Genomic DNA, 21,407 nt, shown 5'->3' with positions numbered 1-21,407 from the left:
GCATGGAGGAATCTTTCTGACGTTGATTCCTACCGATAATGCTTTGAGTAAAAGCTCATCACTGTTTGGGGTTACTCTCTATATAGAAATGGCCTGTAGAGTAGCATTTACTTTGCAATGTTAGGAAGTGACAGCATGCCAGGAGAAACATTAAGAGATCCTTGAAGTGGGTGAGGGGAGGTTAAGTAAATCCATGGAGCATTCAAAAAATGTAAACTTGGCCCAGGGCTCATGATCAGCAGATATTACAGCCTCCTTCTGCCCTTATGATTGCCCTCTGTCTGAGGAAATAAAATCAATTATGATTATCTTTAGGAAACGTGTTAATTATTATCTACAACACTCATGCCTCTTTTAGGCAAATCTTACAGGACCCCAGAGTCGGTCACGACTGAACCTAATGGTCAGGGGTCCCTTTACTTTTACCTAGGATTAGAAACCACATTTCCTTAAAAGTTATTTTTTAAAAATAATAAAGTAACTCTTAATTCCATCCCAGAGAGATGTGGCATTGATTGGGAAACACTTTCCCAGGACCACAACCATTGAGGGCAGGCCAGCACAACTTGAGTCCTCCCCATGCACTGCCCCATAGTTTTTGCCTTAAGATCGGAGCCCAAACTAATATCCTTGCATTTTGTGATGTGGTGTTTGATACAAAAGCGGTATGTATTGACTGGTAGGCTCGTCGAGGGAATGTGGTATCTCTCCAAAATGTAAAACCATGAATATAGCTTGGGAAAATATGAAATAACAAATTGCTTTAGGGGACCTATTCTGTGCAAAAGTAATATTGTATAGTGGTAAGGTAAAGGTAAAGGGACCCCTGACCATTAGGTCGAGTCGTGGCTGACTCTGGGGTTGCGGCACTCATCTCGCTTTATTGGCCGTGGGAGCCGGTGTACAGCTTACAGGTCATGTGGCCAGCATGACTAAGCCACTTCTGGCGAACCAGAGCAGCACACGGAAACGCCGTTTACCTTCCCGCCGGAGTAGTACCTATTTATCTACTTGCACTTTTATGTGCTTTCAAACTGCTAGGATGGCAGGAGTAGCGACTGAGCAATGGGAGCTCACCCCGTCGCGGGGATTCGAACTGCCGACCTTCTGATAGGCAAGTCCTAGGCTCTGTGGTTTAACCCCTATTGTATAGTGGTACCTCGGGTTAATAACTTAATTCGTTCTGGAGTCCATTCTTAACCTGAAACTATTCTTAACCTGAGGTACTACTTTCGCTAATGGGGCCTCCTGCTGCTGCCGCCCCACCGGAACATGATTTCTGTTCTCATCCTGAAGCAAAGTTCTTAACCCGAGGTACTATTTCTGGGTTAGCAGAGTCTGTAACCTGAAGCGTATGTAACCCGAGGTACCACTGTACTCTGAAATAAACCCCCTCCTCCAAGAAGTGGAAATTCTTCAAAGGTAATGAACTCACTCTTGATAGCAATGAAATCCTAATTAAAAACTTACTTTTTAAAAGAGTTGAACCCTTGGCAGACCAGCACGCATGATTGTTGGGCTGATGAATCATAAACTGAACTTTTGTGTTCCTGATATAAGGGATTGTTTCTTCATTCCTAAAGTATAATGGATTCAGGCCCCACCCCCTGCACCTTGTTACAGGTGCTAAACAGCTATGGTTTCCTTGCAGAACCTGGTTTTAATGGTCATTCTGGTAAAATATTGGTTGGTTAGCCAATGCAGATACTAGCTCTACGTAAGAGCCCTTTCCCTTGATCGCCAAGTAACTTAGCTGCATGGCACGACACACAACTTTCAGCAGGCTTACAATCTGCTACTTTCATTTTAAAGTAAATTACGCACAGCTTGATGGAGTAATCCCTTGTAACAGTTCAGTTCTCTCATCCAATTTCACAGCTATTCCCGCTGCCACCTTCCCTTTCCCATTGCACTAGACAGCAGCATAAACCCCTGGTTATTGACTTCCATACCAATCGGTTGGTTCCCACGGCAAGGTCCTGGTCTTCTGGGCAGGTTGCCTTGCTAGCTGTGGACTGACTTTAAAATTGCCAGCAGGCTCGTCAGTCGAGTCCCATCAGGATCAAGTATATATTGCTTGGCCAGCTGATAGCTGGGTGATTAATTAACATAAAAGAACTTGGCTTATTGGAGAGAAGTGCTTTATTAGGTTTTTGTTTTGTTTTTGAAATGATGTTGATGGAAGAGGTTTTGGCTGATCCTAAACATTAGGGTTTGCTAGCCACCGTATTTCAATGCCTAGGAACACAGAGATGAGCATTGGCTGGTCTCTGAACTTTACAATGAAGCCCTGAACCATATCTTAGGACACAAAATAAACTGGCTAATAAGAGAGAGAAGTTGGTGGTGTAAAATGGTCTCTGGAAGGGTGGAAGAAAATGCCATACCTTCATCAAGTAATATAAACTTTAAAGCCCTTTGCCACCCAGGGCCAGGCTATTTTGGCCATCTTTGATAATATGAGGCTGCCTAAGTTTTATATCATAATAGGAGGTCCTGCTTCCATTGGCAGAGAGTGGAGAGAGGGTTTTCTCAGTGGTGGCAGAAATCTCTAAGAGAGATACAGCAAAATCCCTCTCCTGTTTTTAGACTAGGGGTCTAAACTCCAGGTGTTGTTTGACTTGAAGCCCCATATGCTGGAAGCTGCCCAGAGTGGCTGGGGCAACCCAGTCATATGAGCGGGGTACAATTATTGTAAGTCCCATCAGCCCCAGCACCTGGCCAATAGTCAAGCATGATGGGAGTTGTAGTCCAACAACCTCTGGAGGGACATAGGTTCCCCATCCCTATTTATAAATATTGTTCCCCCCCCCCTACATGTTTATAAAGCTCCTGTGCTTTTGAGATGATTTGGGCTCTTTTTATTTTTACAATTTAAGGTGCTTTGGGGAATGGATATTTTTTAAAAAGTGGAAAGTAAGTAACTTAAAATAAATGAAATTCACATCAAATGGGATTTTCTAGGCCCACAAAGTGATTATGTGAAACTACTTCAGACTTAGTCAGACTTTTTTGTCCAGTACAGTCTGATTTAGTTGGGAAACGTTTTCTAAGATTTGAGGGCGAAGCTCTTTAACTGGAGAGACTGTTTTTTGACCACAGAACTATATGCCAGCTATGCTGTTAGAATCATAAATTGTAGAGTTGGAAGGGACCCCGAGGGTCATCTAGTCCAACCCCCTGCAAGGCAGGTATCTCAACACACTGTCTCCCATCCAAGTTGAAACCATAGCGGGCCCTGCTTAGCTTTGCAAATGTGCTAGCAGTTTTATTGATACACCACTTGTATTGTTAAAGCTTAAATGGGCTTCAACCTGGTCATTATCTGGGTGGGAAAGACGGGAGGTTGTTCTGAAAGCTGCTCAGAGGGAAGAGTGGGATGATTTAAGGGGCAATAAATAAATAGTCCGCCTTGTAGCTCTACCTTTTGCATATCATGCCACAAGCAGCCAGATGGCAAATTCCTCACTTGGATTGACATCGGCCACAAACTCCAATTATGTGAGTAATTGTTCACCAACGGGAGCCTGGTGTTCACAACAGGGCATGTGATAACTGTTGGAATAGCTGGTCTTTAGAGACTACGGCTACGTTGAGGCACCAGATGGTTAGCAATATGGGCTCAAGCCAAACACTCCTCAGATTACAAGAGGCCCTCGGAGGTCTTTGGATGTAGGCCTTTATGCCGATTACCACTTTATAGAATGAAAATATAGATCTCATAGCCTTGCTTGTCAGCCTGGCATAGCACCTTTTCCACTTTTATCGAGACACTTCTGTCACTCACTCTATGAGTGTTAAATAGGGTTTCCACCAAATTTCACATGAAGTTAAATATGAAGTGAATTTGAAGATTCTCCTGTAAGGAGAACATCTAGGCTTATGAGAGAAGGCAAAAGAATTTTGCTTTAAGTTCTGCATAAATTCATCCCCAACGATTTTGTGAAAAGAAGAGATTTGTCTCTCAAAGATTTTGCCGAAAGAGAAATTTGGAGATTTCCTCCTCAGTGAAAATGTATTAAATATTTCAAAGGAAGCCAGTAGATCAGGGATGGGGAACCTGGGACTTCTATTCTCTTTCAATTCCAGCCACCATAGACAGTGGTCAGAGATGATGGGAATTTGTAGTCCATCAACAGCTAAGGGGCTGCAGGATCCCCATCACTGTGTTAGACAAACAGAATTCGTTGGCACTAAGGTTTTGATCAAGACAGCTACTCTGGTGGTGATATTGAAAGGAACTATTGTGGGAAAACAATTTAAAAGGCAAGGAAATGTTTTTGTTTCAAGGTACGTGGTGATTTTCAATGGCATCCTGGTATTTCAGAAGACTAGCCGAATAATCACAACGTTGTGTGACGGCATGCCAGAAAGTTCTGAAACCACCTCCCTCAGCAACTAAGCTGGTAAGTGCAAAAATTTCTAAAATGTATACATTTGTAAGATATTGTGTGAAGTCTTGCTATAGCCCAGTTTGCATATACATGTCTCAGATTGATACATCTAGAGTTATTATGTTTTGCACCTGTATGTTCCACCCATGCGTTGTCCCTTCCCTCTTTCCTTCTCAATGTACTGACAATTCAACATTTTCTGGGTTATGGAATCAAAGAATTGAAAAGGACCTTGAGGGTCATCTAGTCCAATGCCCTGCAATGCAGGAAGCTCAACTATATCATCCATGACAGATGGCCATCCAACCTTTGCTTTAAAACCTCAAATGAAGTCCGCCACCTCCCGAGGGAGCCCGTTCCACTGTAAAACAACTCTTATCATCAGAAGGTTCTCCCTGATGTTTAGTCAGAATCTGCTTTAATTCATTGTTAATTAATCCATTGTTTCCCATGTCACATAGAGGAGGGAGAAAGGTTGTTTTCTGCTGCTCCAGAGAAGCGGACACGGAGCAATGGATCCAAACTACAAGAAAGAAGATTCCACCTAAACATTAGGAAGAACTTCCTGACAGTAAGAGCTGTTTGACAGTGGAATTTGCTGCCAAGGAGTGTGGTGGAGTCTCCTTCTTTGGAGGTCTTTAAGCAGAGGCTTGTCAGGAGTGCTCTGATGGTGTTTCCTGCTTGGCAGGGGGTTGGACTCGATGGCCCTTGTGGTCTATTCCAACAGTGTGGTGTAGTGGTTAAGAGCGGTAGTCACGTAATCTGGGAAACCGGGTTCGTGTCTCCGCTCCTCCACATGCAGCTGCTGGGTGACCTTGGGCCAGTCACACTTCTGTGAAGTCTCTCAGCCCCACTCACCTCACAGAGTGTTTGTTGTGGGGGAGGAAGGGAAAGGAGAATGTTAGCCGCTTTGAGACTCCTGAAGGGGAGTGAAAGGCGGGATATCAAATCCAAACTCTTCTTCTTCTTCTTCTTCTTCTTCTTCTTCTTCTTCTTCTTCTTCTTCTTCTTCTCTATGATTCTATGATTCCCATTTCAGCCAAACTTTGAAACGATGGTTGCTTGGATTGGCATAAAACAGAATCTCCAACCACAGTTCATTTTGGTTTAAGATCCTGGCTTGGTCTGATCTTGGGAGCCACAGTTTCCCTGTCCCTGTTCAGACACTGAAATAATAATTAACTTGGAAAGTGTTGAAGCATTGCAAAAGAGGAGAGAAGGGGCAGCACAAGGATGATGCATGAGATACATGTCTGAACTGGGCCTGTGTCAGGAGCGCAGGCTGGCTGGATGATGAGATTACCCAGATGCAAGCACTAGCATTCAGTAATTTTGCATATGCTTCCCACATTGCTTTCCTAACGCCTTACAATATGCATAGAAAAGTGTTGTGATGTCCCCCATCTCTGCCCATCTCCCTGGACAACTAATGTATACCATACACATAACTTCCCAGCTGTTTCAAATTCCTTGGATCTTGCACAGTCAGATATGCTTAGCAATATAAGAAATAACTCGGAGAACTGCCCTCTTCAGTCAGTGCTAGGATTCTGCAAAACAAACCTGGCAGATTAGCGAATATTCAGCACGAATCACTGGTTAGCAAAATAGCTCTTTGGGTGGTTCATGCTGTCAGACAGCAAGATAGCAAGCCAACAACTCTTCTGTCTGGGTGCAACACTTAAATTGCAGCCATCTTCTGCTTCCAGCTCTAAAAATTGATTGTCAGAAGCCAGGGCCCTACCGGCCTCACATATTACACATAGCTACTATGTTTTTGCTCACTGATAAGTAGACGATTGTGACCTGTGTGAGCAAGTCTATCTGTGTATTATCCCCGTGAGTAGTTCATTGGAAGAAAGTTAATCGAGGGTCAGGGATTGCAGAGCAAGCACAAACCCAATTTGGGTTTGAAAGAAACATGGAAATCATTTTTAAAGTATTGAAATACAGTGGTACCTCAAGTTACAGACGCTTCAAGTTACAGGTGCTTCAGGTTACAGACTCTGCTAACCCAGAAATAGTACCGGGTTAAGAACCTTGCTTCAGGATGAGAACAGAAATTGCCCGGCGGCGGCAGCAGGAGGCCCCATTAGCTAAAGTGGTACCTCAGGTTAAGAACAGTTTCATGTTAAGAACGGACCTCCAGAACGAATTAAGTTCTTAACCCGAGGTACCATTGTATTTGCTTTTCTTTTTGACGAGATGGTTATCCATGGCTGGATCATTTATCTTGCATCTCAGATCTGAGCCTCTGGATGGTGATTGTCCAATTGTGGCAATAGTGTCTGATTAGCACCCTGTATATTTCTTTTCCTTTTTTTAGGGACGCGGGTGGCGCTGTGGGTAAAACCTCAGTGCCTAGGACTTGCTGATCGTATGGTCGGCGGTTCAAATCCCCGTGGCGGGGTTAGCTCCTGTTGTTCGGTCCCAGCTCCTGCCCACCTAGCAGTTCGAAAGCACCCCTAAGTGCAAGTAGATAAATAGGGACCGCTTTATAGCGGGAAAGTAAACAGTGTTTCCGTGTGCTGCGCTGGCTCGCCAGATGCAGCTTCGTCACGCTGGCCACGTGACCCGGAAGTGTCTTCGGACAGCGCTGGCTTCTGGCCTCTTGAGCGAGATGAGCACGCAACCCTAGAGTCGGTCACGAGTGGCCCGTACGGGCAGGGGTACCTTTACCTTTATATATCTTTTTACAGACTTCTGTCAATTAAAGTGAACTTAGTAAATTGGTCAATTTCCTGCTGAGGCTGTTTTTCAGTAAGTTAGATATCTAACTAACTGTGTTTCAGGATTTAACTGTGTTTGAAGGGACTGCGTTCCAACTGCAGATGGGGGAGGGAATTCAATTCAGTTCACATGTAAAAATCCAAACCTATCTGGTTTACACTTTTTGAAACACAGCCATCCTTGGAAACACACACTTTTCTAAATTTTACAATTCAGTTCCCCACCAAGTAATGTGTACAAAATTGCATATACTAGGACAAAATGCAAAATGCCCTACACTGTGCATATGATAAGGTGCATATTAGAGGAAGTTGTATATAGACAGGGACACGGGTGGCGCTGTGATCTAGGGCTTGCTGATTGGAAGGTCGGTGGTTCAAATCCCCGCGACGGGGTGAGCTCCCGTTGCTCGGTCCAAGCTCCTGCCAACCTAGCAGTTCGAAAACACATCAAAGTGCAAGTAGATAAATAGGTACCACTCTGGCGGGAAGGTAAACGCCGTTTCCGTGTGTTGCTCTGGTTTCTCCAGAAGCGGCTTAGTCATGCTGGCCACATGACCCAGAAAAACTGTCTGCGGACAAACGTCAGCTCCCTTGGCCAGTAAAGCGAGATGAGCGCCGCAACCCCAGAGTTGTTTGTGACTGGACTTAACTGTCAGGGGTCCTTTACCTTTTATCTATAGACATCTGTGCATTAAGAGAATTTTGCATTAAATGCTGATAAATGTGCATGGGGACTTTTTTTAAAATAAAAAAAATACAAACTGATCTTCCCCTGGGCATGACCTGCACCCCCTCCATATCTACTCTAAAGAGTTGGGGAAATGCCTAGAACAGATTTAAGGGGCACACGGGATTTTAGATTCTTTTACTTTCCTAGTCTTAAGTTCAGTTTTCCTCATGAAAAGCCCTCATGAAAATTTATCAGTGTTTTAGTAAGTAATTTTACCTAAGACAATTTAATTTACTATGTTATTTTCACTCACATGCATTTTATGTACACTTCCCCGAAATATGCACATTTTTGTGTACATTATTTGGTTGGGGAAATCCAGTTACAAAATTCGGAGATGCACACATTTCAAAAGATTGCTGTGTTTTGGGGGGAAGTGTGAACCAAATGCCCTGCCCTTGCATTATATATATATATGTGTGTGTATATATATATGTGTGTGTGTGTGTGTGTATATATATATATATATATATATATATATGCTTTCGTAGATTTTCACGGGTACAGGAATACTCGTCATCTTCAGGCTGGTGCTTTCGGCTTCTTGTTACTGGAACAGAGCAGAATCTGGTGTTTGAGTTCACTCAAGATATCCCTCAAGTAATTAAGGAACAAAAGAAGAAAAGGCACACTAATCTAGGAACTTCCTCTCTGCCCAGAACGTTGGAGGCTATACACCACACCCCTCAACAGTATTTATAGGAACTCAAACACCAGATTCTGCTCTGTTCCAGTAACAAGAAGCCGAAAGCACCAGCCTGAAGATGACGAGTGAGACCTCGTCGAAACGTCGCACAGACACCCCGACTCTTACACGGGAAGACACCCGAAGACACCAAAACCTGCATTCCTGTACCCGTGAAAATCTACGAAAGCATATATATATATATATATATATATATATATTTGCTTTCGTAGATTTTCACGGGTACAGGAATGCAGGTTTTGGTGTCTTCGGGTGTCTTCCCGTGTAAGAGTCGGGGTGTCTGTGCGACGTTTCGACGAGGTCTCACTCGTCATCTTCAGGCTGGTGCTTTCGGCTTCTTGTTACTGGAACAGAGCAGAGTCTGGTGTTTGAGTTCCTATAAATACTGTTGAGGGGTGTGGTGTATAGCCTCCAACGTTCTGGGCAAAGAGGAAGTTCCTAGATTAGTGTGCCTTTTCTTCTTTTGTTCCTTAATTACTTGAGGGATATCTTGGGTGATTTCATGAGTGGTATTCAGAATATCACTGGGTGGGTCATTAAGTGTAGATTAGTTGCTAAAGCTTTCGTGTCTTGACCTCTTGAGCTTGTGAAGAGTTTTTCTGAGAAGATGGCTGTGCTGCATTTAGTTGTGCTCTGGCTTGGCTTCGTGTATAGGGGCGAGCTATGGTTTTGTGCCTTGTGCCAGCCAGATCTGTGTAGGGATTGCAGGGGGGTGCAGCATCCGGAGGTGCCACTATAGTTTGGCTACTGGATGGAGTCTGTAATATGTCTGTGGAGAGGGTCTGGGTTTGGGTCTGGTGTGGCTGATTGGTGACGGCGTTCTGTGTGCCTCTGGTTCTGGTGTCGGTTTTTGTGGGGAGGGCTAATTTCCAGATGTCAGGCAGGCGGGACGTGTCGTCACGCTTGTTCATGTTGTGAGGGTGTTTCTCTATCTCGATGGCTTCCATGATTATTCTCTTGTGGTGATGTTCCATGTTAAAGAGCAATTTGGAATCTGCAAAATTAATTTCATGTCCTGTTTCTTTTATGTGTTGGAAAAGAGAGGAAGTTTTTTCTTCTTTTTTGACGGCATTCTTGTGTTCTGCGATACGTGCATTTATTCGTCTGTTTGTTTGTCCAATGTACGTGGCTGGGCAGACTTTGCAGGGTATTTCATAGACCCTATGGTCTATGAAATACCCTGCAAAGTCTATGAAATACCCTGCAAGGTCTATGAAATACCCTGCAAAGTCTGCCCAGCCACGTACATTGGACAAACAAACAGACGAATAAATGCACGTATCGCAGAACACAAGAATGCCGTCAAAAAAGAAGAAAAAACTTCCTCTCTTTTCCAACACATGAAAGAAACAGGACATGAAATTAATTTTGCAGATTCCAAATTGCTCTTTAACATGGAACATCACCACAAGAGAATAATCATGGAAGCCATCGAGATAGAGAAACACCCTCACAACATGAACAAGCGTGACGACACGTCCCGCCTGCCAGACATCTGGAAATTAGCCCTCCCCACAAAAACCGACACCAGAACCAGAGGCACACAGAACGCCGTCACCAATCAGCCACACCAGACCCAAACCCAGACCCTCTCCACAGACATATTACAGACTCCATCCAGTAGCCAAACTATAGTGGCACCTCCGGATGCTGCACCCCCCTGCAATCCCTACACAGATCTGGCTGGCACAAGGCACAAAACCATAGCTCGCCCCTATACACGAAGCCAAGCCAGAGCACAACTAAATGCAGCACAGCCATCTTCTCAGAAAAACTCTTCACAAGCTCAAGAGGTCAAGACACGAAAGCTTTAGCAACTAATCTACACTTAATGACCCACCCAGTGATATTCTGAATACCACTCATGAAATCACCCAAGATATCCCTCAAGTAATTAAGGAACAAAAGAAGAAAAGGCACACTAATCTAGGAACTTCCTCTTTGCCCAGAACATTGGAGGCTATACACCACACCCCTCAACAGTATTTATAGGAACTCAAACACCAGACTCTGCTCTGTTCCAGTAACAAGAAGCCGAAAGCACCAGCCTGAAGATGACGAGTGAGACCTCGTCGAAACGTCGCACAGACACCCCGACTCTTACACGGGAAGACACCCGAAGACACCAAAACCTGCATATATATATATGCCTCCCTCTAATAGATGATGCTTATAAGTTTAAGTGCATTTCAAGTTGTGCTGGACATCAGGCTCTGACCAGGGTGTGAACATTTGGGGCAGATCTAGAGATCCTTAACCTGAGATCAGGTTCGCAGATTTTAAAAATGTGGCCTTATAGTAGCAGACTGTGCCATATACTCCCCCCCCTTCCCTGTGTAGCTTGTACTCCCAAGTGAATCATCCTTTCTAATGTAAATAAAGCTTAGAAGATCCCCAGTAGCTTCTCCTGGTGCCTGAGCTTCATACTCCTGTGGGAATGTTGCATGAAGACAGAAGGGGAGAAAACGAAACCGGAGAGACTTGATTTCAGCTAAAATATTCCAAGACATTGAAATGATCTATTCCCATCCATCTCATTATCTGTAATTGCCCCCAAACCAATGAAGCCCTGTTTCTGTTTTAACTAGCAGTATGTGCCCCCTCCGCCTGCTCTATCAACAGAAACAGGGGACTTGCCACATCCATTTTGGCGCCTTTCTGAAATCCCCTTGTGGATTTTACTTCTTACAAGGTGGAAGTTTGACTAGGCACAAATCCCAAAGGGAGGGATGCCAGCCCTTCAGGTAACGTGGGAAACCAAATGAAGAGCCACACAATGGGGGCCCACACTGTGCCTGACGCTGGGTGTGTCCCCATGCAGTTTCTCTTCTGGTTTTGCAAGATTTAAAAGAGGGTAAGGTAGGACGTGCCTGTTTTCATCAGGGAAATATTGAAGAGTATGGAGTTATGTGTACCCTGAGCCAAGGAAATAAGTAACTATATAACCTTGAGAAGACATCTGAAGGCAGCCCTGTACAGTTTTATTATCATCTTATATATATTGGAAACCGCCTAGAGTGGCTGGGACATCCCAGTCAGATGGGTGGGCTATAAATAATATCATCATCATCATCATCATCATCATTAAACAGGAAAATCCATATTAATTGGAGAAATGTTGGAGGATATGTAGTCCTCACAGAACCATAGTTCCTTGGGCATGGGGAGGGCTTAAGAGGTTTGTAGTGTTGGTTCCAGTTTTTCTTTGGAGAGGGGTCGCAACAATGTCCTTGGATATGTAAAAAGGTAAAGGACCCGTGGACGGTTAAGTCCAGTCAAAGGCAACTATGGGGTTGCGGCGCTCATCTTGCTTTCAGGCCGAGGGAGCTGGCGTTTGTCCACAGACAGCTTTCTGGTCATGTGGCCAGCATGACTAAACCAATTCTGGCGTAACGGGACACCGTGGTGGAAGCCAGAGCTCACGGAAACACAGTTTACCTTCCCACCACAATGGTGCCTATTTAGCTACTTGCAGTGGCGTGCTTTCAAACGGCTGGGTTGGCAGGAGCTGGGACAGAGCAATGAGCTCACTCCGTCACAGGGATACGAACCGCCGACCTTCTGGTTGGCAAGCCCAAAGAGGCTCGGGTTTAGACCACAGTGCCACCCATGCAACTTGGATAAGATGCCCTGAGTGGGCCCTTCTCCTTATGATTCTCACCAGGCCTGTTATTCAAGACAGATAGTGTCGCATGATCCTTTCTTTCCATGGCCATGAAACCTAGCAATAAGCAGCCACTGAATGAACAGTCAGCATTCATGCCAACAAATTATTCAACAAGTTCTTGAACAAATTTGCTTAACCCTCCCAAAAATGCCTCTGCGAGCAAAATAAACTGGAATGCCTAAGATAAAGAACAAAGCCCAGTGTATTCTAAATTGGGTGTACAGTTTAAATTAATTAATTAAAAGGACTGGAAGAGTCTTGCAGTTATTGTTTTAAAAGGGGTCACCTTGGAGCTGAATAAATCATTGGCAAGGCATGTTAGGACCATCCTTATTTTCGAGGGAAAGTCCCGACCAATTTTATTTATTTACTTTTTAAAAAAACAACATTTATATACTGCTTGATTATAAGAAAACCTCAATGTGGTTTATAAAACACGAAAACTGTGGGCCAGCCACCTTCTTTTCTGTATAATGTCCTTGTCTGCGGGCAAACACCAGCTCCCTTGGCCTGAAGCGAAATGAGCGTCACACCCCATAGTCAAGTTTGACTGGACTTAACCGTCCAGGAGTCCTTTACTTCATACATAAGACCAGGAGCCAAGAACTTGCTTTCTTGTCACTCCTAAAATTTAACTGTTATTCATGTAGAATGCAGATTCTCTTTAAAGTGAAAAACAAACTGATAGGCTATGGAGCTTCCTGTTATGTATGGAAGGACAGAGGAAACCTATTCCATTATAAGTAGTTATCATTTTTGAATGATTAAGCTAGACATAGGCTTTGCATGGGACGCGGGTGGCACTGTGGGTTAAACCACAGAGCCTAGGACTTGCTGATCAGAAGGTTGGTGGTTCGAATCCCCACCATGGGGTGAGCTCCCGTTGCTCGGTCCCTGCTCCTGCCAACCTAGCAGTTCAAAAGCATGTCAAAGTGCAAGTAGATAAATAGGTACCGCTCCGGCGGGAAGGTAAACGGTGTTTCCATGCACTGCTCTGGTTCGCCAGAAGTGGCTTAGTCATGCTGGCCACATGACCTGGAAGCTGTACGCCGGCTCCCTCGGCCAATAAAGCGAGATGAGCGCCGCAACCCCAGAGTCGGCCACGACTGGACCTAATGGTCAGGGGGTCCCTTTACCTTTATCTTAGGCTTTGCGTGTCTCTTTTGAATTGTTACAATATTATGATATGAAGTAACAAAACCCTGGGTCTGCATTGTAGTCCGCCAAATCTGGAGACTGTCGGGGTTTTAATGCACACAAAATACATTGAATAATAACAACTAATTAATAATAATAACCTTAATGACAAAAAATGTTCTTATCGTGCACTGCTTTGTCACCCCACCTACAAGTTCTGATGGACCTTGTTGAATCTTGCTCCCCCTTTTAACTATTGAAATTTGAAGTGGTGCCCCTGGACTAGAGGGCGTTTTGCTCTATGCCTGTTTTTGAACGGAGATGGCACGGGGTAAGGGCAGAATTACAAAAGAAAGATGCACATGGCCAATGGAGGGAGAGGATGAGCCCAGGAAAGGGAACGTAGTTATTCAGTCCTTGACACCTTTTTAAGTCAGTATGATAATTACTCAGGAATAACTGCATAAGGATGACTATGCAAATGGGGAATAAATTATTCATGAGGCAGCGGGCATTTATTATTGTAATTTAAGTGTCATTAGGACATGTTCACATAACTAACACTTGCGGTTAATGAATATATTAAGTAATCTCTGAAAGGCAAATTTGGTGAGAATCCCAAACTCCTTCACTTACAGTGTTTTAGTTGCGCTGAATTTGATACTGCTGTTGTCTGCCACACTCATTCATGTTTTCTATTGTTGTTGCTGTTAGGTGTGTAACGTTGTGAGGAACGGTTGAGAGAGTTGGGCATGTCTAGCCTGGGAAAGAGGCGACTGAGAGGAGATACGATAGCCATCTTCAAATATCTCAAGGGCTGTCACATGGAAGATGGAGCAAGCTGGTTTTCTTCTCTGAAGGGTAGGAGCCAAACCAATGGATTCAAGTTACAAGAAAGGAGATTCCGGCAAAATACCAGGAATAACTTTCTGATGGTAAGAGCTGTTCGACAGTGGAACAGATGCCCCTGTGAGGTGGTTGAACTTCCCTCCTCTGAAGGTTTCAAACCTCTGAAGGTTTGAAGAGAGCCAGTGTGGTGTAGTGGTTAACAGCGGTAGTCTCGTAATCTGGGGAACCGGGTTCGCGTCTCCGCTCCTCCACATGCAGCTGCTGGGTGACCTTGGGCCAGTCACACTTCTCTGAAGTCTCTCAGCCCCACTCACCTCACAGAGTGTTTGTTGTGGAGGAGGAAGGGAAAGGAGAATGTTAGCCGCTTTGAGACTCCTGAAGGGGAGTGAAAGGCGGGATATCAAATCCAAACTCTTCTTCTTCTTCTTCTTTTAAAGCAGAGGTTGGATGGCCATCTGTCATGGATGCTTTAGTTGGTCCTTTCCAACTCTACGATTCCATAATTCTAACTTGCCCCCAAGGCTAAAATAATATTATCCAGCAGACCTTGCAAAAGTAGTGTGTGGGCTAGCTACCAAGAGAGAGTAAGGAAGAAGAGGATCCATAACATTTTAAGTCTGTGCCATATAGACCATTCCTGTGTTTTCAAGCAGGCTACAGGAGCTCCTACTCAAAAGTGCAGTCCATATTAGCTCTGCACAATGACTAAACCAAGTGCATGATGGGAGTAGGAACTTGTGGAAGTGGTCTAGTGTGTGCTTGCAGAGTTACGCTTACCTCCAGTCTAAATTTATTGGGCGTGTTGTTGCCTCTCCAGTTTGGAGAGATCCTGTTCCTTTGGATTCTACCACCCTGAACACGTTGCTGTCACCTGAACCTCAAGGATGATAACTGGAGAAACTGGTGTTTGATGTGTGAAAGGGAAATACAGTGGTCATTCATAGCCGTATGACTGTTGCTTGGGGGAAATCGGACATCTACAGTGAGCCTTGTCATGGCAGACACCCAAGGTTGCCAGCTGCTGGTTCCAGATTTATATGAGTGCTACCCCATTCATTCTAATGGAGGAAGCAGATATACTGTATTTTTCGCTCTATAGGACGCACCAGCCCCTTCCATTTCTCCTCCCACTTAGCTGAAGGGGCGCTGCGCAGAGAGGGGGAGAATTTTTTTTCTTTGTTCTCCCCCTCTAAAACAAGGTGCGTTTAGTGCGTTCAAGGTGCGTTCAGTCTCCTTCAGTGAAGGCGACCCGAAGCTTTGGGTTCCTTTCGACCTGCTCTTTGGGGCTGGCGGGGGGAAGCGCTGCTTCCCCCCACCGCCAGCCCCAAAGATCAGGTCAGGGAGCAGCGCAAAGGGGAAATGTGTGTGTCCTATGGAGCGAATGCAAGACTTTCCTGGCTTCAGCGAAAGGAACCTGAAGCCCCCGGAATGCAGCGGGAACTCGCACTGCACTCCAAAGGCTTCAGGCAGCTATCCCTGAAGCCTGGAGAGGAAGAGGGGTCGTGCGCACTGACCCCTCTCGCTCTCCAGGCTTCAGCGAAAGCAACGCGTAGCCTCCGGAGCGCGGAGGGAGCGCTCCCTCTGCACTGCGGAGGCTTCTTCCTTTTGCTGAAGCCAAGGAGCCTGCATTCGCTCCATAGGACACACACACACATTTCCCCTTAATTTTTGTAGGGGAAAAGTGCGCCCTATAAAGCGAAAAATACGGTATGTATGCATTGTTCTATATGAGTGGGTTTTCTATTCCTCCACTGTAATGACTGTTTAGGGAAGTTTTTGATGTTTTATTGTGTCTTTAATATTCTGTTGGGAGCCGCCCAGAGTGACTGGGCAAACCAGGCCAGATGGCTGGGGTATAAATAATAAATAATAAGTTGTTGTTGATGATGATGATGATGACGGCGACTGGGGGCGGCAGCATGCACCAGAAATCCATGTGAATATCCAAGCACAAGTCCCTAAGTAAAACCCTAGGCCAGTCTAGTAGGGTGTCTTGAATTTTTCAACTTCCAAATTCCCAAAATGAGGATTGCAAAAAAAAAAAGAAAAAAGGCTGTAACATGACTTGGGAGTTCAAAATATACTTTGGTAAAATTAATATAATATAGTTTTGCTTGGTAAGTAAAATGTGTGTAAAATTGCACAGCAATCATTAAAACTGATTGCCAAGTACTTGCAGTTATAGTCTATATTAATATTTTTACTATTACCCAAATTGGTGGCCATCACTATATTTTGTGGAGCCAGGTTAGTTGAGAGACCGCCTTATCCCTTACACGCCCAGTAAATCTCTGTGGTCTGTGGAAGAGTTTCTCATGCAAGTTCCAAAGATCTCAGACCTCTGCTCTGCAGTAACTTGGAGCAGGGGTTTTTGTGTGTGGCTGCCCCTGTTCTGTGGAACAGCATTCCTCTCATGGTACGACAGGTGCCCATCACCTGCACTTTCTGTAAACAATTGAAGACGTTTTTGTTTCAAAAGCTTTCCTAGATAGATAAATGGGTCTTTACCATGGGTGTCTACTTCGGAATTTTTGTTTCAAATGCATTTGCTATTTCTTTTTCATTATCTTGAGTTCACATTGCCTTGAGATGGTTGTTTTGAAGGTGATTAGTCAATCAATCATAATTATAATAACTATGTTCTGTGTGAAGAATTATTTCCTTCCCTTTTTTATCTGCCTGGATCTCCCACAATTGAACGTTGTCTGATTAAACAGGTTCTCATATCACGAGAGAGGGAGAAGCTTTTCTCCCTACATACCATGTATCACACAGGAAACGGTGAACCTGGCATGTGAACACCTTCCTATAATTTTGAAGGAAAATGTCGCCAGTCCACTTTAAATTCTTAAATGGCAGTGCTTCAGCAGCCAGCCATTTTTTAGGAAATGCTTGGAGTGTTTATTCCTTTATTGTAAATGGAGCCTTAAACCGCAAGCCTTCAGAAGTAAGTCCCACTGTATTTAATGGAGCTTACTTCCAGGTAACTGGGTAAACGCTGTGCAGCCTTACACTACAACCCTAAGCATTTTTACTCAGAACTAAGTCCCACTGAGTTCAATAGGATTTACTCAGGTATGTTCCCAATCAGTCTCACAGTTTCTTCTTCTTCTTATTAGTAGTACAGTGATACCTCGGGTTACATATGCTTCAGGTTACACACTCCGCTAACCCAGAAATACTACCTCGGGTTAAGAACTTTGCTTCAGGATGAGAACAGAAATCATGCTCCGGCAGTGAGAGGCCCCATTAGCTAAAGTGGTGCTTCAGGTTAAGAACAGTTTCAGGTTAAGAACGGACCTCCAGAACGAATTGAGTACGTAACCAGAGGTACCACTGTATTTATTGTTGTTGTTGTTGTTAGCTGCTCTGAGTCCAACTTTGGCTGGGGAGGGCAGGATATAAATAAAATATTATTGTTATATTATTAATTATATCTCATCTTTTCCCCCGTCAGAGACTCAAGGCAGCCTACAACTAAAATTCCATTCCATTCATCTGTTGAAGGCATCGTACACAATCCCTTTCCTCACACATTTTTTTCTTTCCAACAATCTTGTGAGGTAGGTTGGGCAGAAAGGTTGTAATTTGCTCAAGGTGATCAATGTATATTTTTGTGCGGGCCATCAAATGCCAGAGAAACCTCTTGATGTAGAATAGAATGTTCCTATTTTCATTGGCCCCTTCATGGATCACTGCCTTGCCGTGGCGAAGGGGCTTGAAGAACTCAGAGAAGCTATGAACTATGCCGAGCAGGGCACCCAAGATGAACAGGTCATAGTGGAGAGTTTTGACCAAACGTGATCCACCTGGAGTAGGAACCGGCAAGCCACTCTAGTATCCCTGCCAAGAAAACTCCATGGACAAAGACAACAGGCATATAAAAGTTATGACGCTGGAAGATGAGCCCCTCAGGTCAGAAGGTGTCCAACATGCTACTGGGGAAGAGCGGAGGACAAGTACAAGTAGATCCAGAGCTGATGAAGCGGCTGGGCCAAAGCCGAAAGGACGCTCAGTTGCGGATATGCATGGAAGCGAAAGGAAAGTCCAATGCTGTAAAGAAAAATATTGTATAGGAACCTGGAATGTAAGAACCATGAACCTGGGTAAGTTGGATGTGGTCAAAAATGAGATGGCGAGAATAAATATTGACATCCTGGGCATCAGTGAGCTAAAATGGACGGGAATGGGCGAATTCAGTTCGGATGACTATCATATCTACTACTGTGGGCAAGAAACCCGTAAAAGAAATGGAGTGGCCCTCATAGTCAACAAAAGAGTGGCGAAAGCTGTACTGGGATGCAGTCTCAAAAATGATAGAATGATCTCGATACGAATCCAAGGCAGACCTTTTAACATCACAGTAATCCAAGTCTATGCACCAACTACTGGTGCTGAAGAAACTGAAATTGACCAATTCTATGAAGACTTACAAGACCTTATAGAAGTGACACCAAAGAAGGATGTTCTGCTCATTATAGGGGATTGGAATGCTAAAGTAGGGAATCAAGAGATAAAAGGAACAACTGGCAAGTTTGGCCTTGGAGATCAAAACGAAGCAGGGCAAAGGCTAATAGAGTTCTGCCAAGAGAACAAGCTGGTCATCACAAACACGCTTTTCCAACAACACAAGAGACGACTCTACACATGGACATCCCCAGATGGGCAACATCGAAATCAGATTGATTATATTCTCTGCAGCCAAAGATGGAGAAGCTCTATACAGTCAGCAAAAACAAGACCTGGAGCTGACTGTGGCTCAGATCATCAGCTTCTTATAGCAAAATTCAAGCTTAAACTGAAGAAAGTAGGAAAAACCACTGGACAGGTAAGATACAATCTAAACCAAATCCCTTATGAATACACAGTGGAAGTGAGGAACAGGTTTAAGGATTTAGATTTGCTGGACAGAGTGCCTGAAGAACTATGGGTGGAGGCTCGCAACATTATACAGGAGGCAGCAACTAAAACCATCCCAATGAAAAAGAAATGCAAGAAAGCAAAGTGGCTGTCCAACGAGGCCTTACAAATAGCGGGGGAGAGAAGGCAAGCAAAATGCGAGGGAGATAATGAAAGATACAAGAAATTGAATGCAGATTTCCAAAGAATAGCAAGGAGAGACAAGAAGGCCTTCTTAAACGAGCAATGCAAAGAAATAGAGGAAAGCAACAGAATGGGAAGAACCAGAGATCTGTTCAAGAAAATCGGAAATATGAAAGGAACATTTCGTACAAAGATTACCATAATAAAGGACAAAAGTGGTAAAGACCTAACTGAAGCAGAAGACATCAAGAAGAGGTGGCAAGAATACACAGAGGAATTATACCAGAAAGATATGGATGTCTCATACACCCCAGGTAGTGCGGTTGCTGACCTTGAGCCAGACATCCTGGAGAGTGAAGTCAAATGGGCCTTAGAAAGCACTGCAAATAACAAGGCCAGTGGAAGTGATGGTATTCCAGCTGAACTGTTTAAAATTTTAAAAGATGATGCTGTTAAGGTGCTACACTCAATATGCCAGCAAGTTTGGAAATCTCAGCAGTGGCCAGAGGATTGGAGAAGATCAGTCTACATCCCAATCCCAAAGAAAGGCAGTGCCAAAGAATGCTCCAACTACCGCACAATTGCACTCATTTCACACGCTAGCAAGGTTATGCTTAAAATTCTACAAGGCAGGCTTAAGCAGTATGTGGACCGAGAACTCCCAGAAGTGCAAGCTGGATTTAGAAGAGGCAGAGGAACCAGAGACCAAATTGCAAACATGCGCTGGATAATGGAGAAAGCTAGAGAGTTCCAGAAAGACATCTACTTCTGCTTCATTGACTATGCAAAAGCCTTTGACTGTGTTGACCACAGCAAACTATGGCAAGTTCTTAAAGAAATGGGAGTGCCTGATCACCTCATCTGTCTCCTGAGAAATCTCTATGTGGGACAAGAAGCTACAGTTAGAACTGGATATGGAACAACTGATTGGTTCCAAATTGGGAAAGGAGTACGGCAAGGCTGTATATTGTCTCCCTGTTTATTTAACTTATATGCAGAATTCATCATGCGAAAGGCTGGGCTGGATGAATCCCAAGCGGGAATTAAGATTGCCGGAAGAAATATCAACAACCTCAGATATGCAGATGACACAACCTTGATGGCAGAAAGTGAAGAGGAATTAAAGAACCTTTTAATGAGGGTGAAAGAGGAGAGCGCAAAATATGGTCTGAAGCTCAACATCAAAAAAACGAAGATCATGGCCACTGGGCCCATCACCTCCTGGCAAATAGAAGGGGAAGAAATGGAGGCAGTGAGAGATTTTACCTTCTTGGGCTCCATGATCAGTGCAGATGGTGACAGCAGTCACGAAATTAAAAGACGCCTGCTCCTTGGGAGAAATGCGATGGCAAACCTAGACAACATCTTAAAAAGCAGAGACATCACCTTGCCAACAAAGGTCCGTATAGTAAAAGCCATGGTTTTCCCAGTAGTGATGTATGGAAGTGAGAGCTGGACCATAAAGAAGGCTGATCGCCGAAGAATTGATGCTTTTGAATTATGGTGCTGGAGGAGACTCTTGAGAGTCCCATGGACTGCAAGAAGATCAAACCTCTCCATTCTGAAGGAAATCAGCCCTGAGCGCTCACTGGAAGGACAGATCGTGAAGCTGAGGCTGCAATACTTTGGCCACCTCATGAGAAGAGAAGACTCCCTGGAAAAGACCCTGATGTTGGGAAAGATGGAGGGGACAAGGAGAAGGGGACGACAGAGAATGAGATGGTTGGATGGTGTTCTTGAAGCTACCAGCATGAGTCTGATCAAACTGCGGGAGGCAGTGGAGGACAGAAGTGCCTGGCGTGCTCTGGTCCATGGGGTCACGAAGAGTCGGACACGACTAAACGACTAAACAACAACATTTTCATTGGAGAAATGTTGAAGGGCATGTGTAACACATTGCAGTAATCTACCGTATTTTTCGCCCCATAAGATGCACCGGCCGATAGGACGCACCTAGTTTTTTTGGGGGGGGAAATAAAGGGGGGGAAATTATTTTTTTTCCCCAGGTGCGCTGGGCTAATCCCGAAGCTTGGGGTGTGCGGAGCTCAGCGCCCCCAAGCTTCTGGGTGCCGGCAAGCAGTTCGCTAGCCGTGGGACAGCCGCGCGGCTCTCCCAGGGCTAGCGGAGCGCTGCGCTAATCCTGAAGCTT

General features: G+C 44.5%; 1 protein-coding gene and 1 long non-coding RNA gene across 2 annotated transcripts in view; one reads left to right on the top strand and one right to left on the bottom strand.

The window, feature by feature from the left end:
* The window catches only part of CRB1 (crumbs cell polarity complex component 1), a 148,916-nt gene that overhangs the window by 2,917 nt on the left and 124,592 nt on the right, over positions 1-21,407 (bottom strand). The gene's annotated exons all lie outside the window — the stretch shown is intronic.
* On the top strand, positions 1,158-18,311 carry LOC309533929. Its single transcript, XR_014220540.1, has 3 exons — positions 1,158-4,406; positions 14,081-14,301; positions 17,673-18,311. It is a non-coding gene; the product is annotated as an uncharacterized lncRNA (long non-coding RNA).

The sequence above is a fragment of the Podarcis vaucheri genome (genome assembly GCF_965113315.1).
Source record: "Podarcis vaucheri genome assembly, chromosome: 6".
Classification (NCBI taxonomy): Eukaryota; Metazoa; Chordata; class Lepidosauria; order Squamata; family Lacertidae; genus Podarcis; species Podarcis vaucheri.
This window is presented reverse-complemented; position numbering and strand designations above follow the sequence as displayed.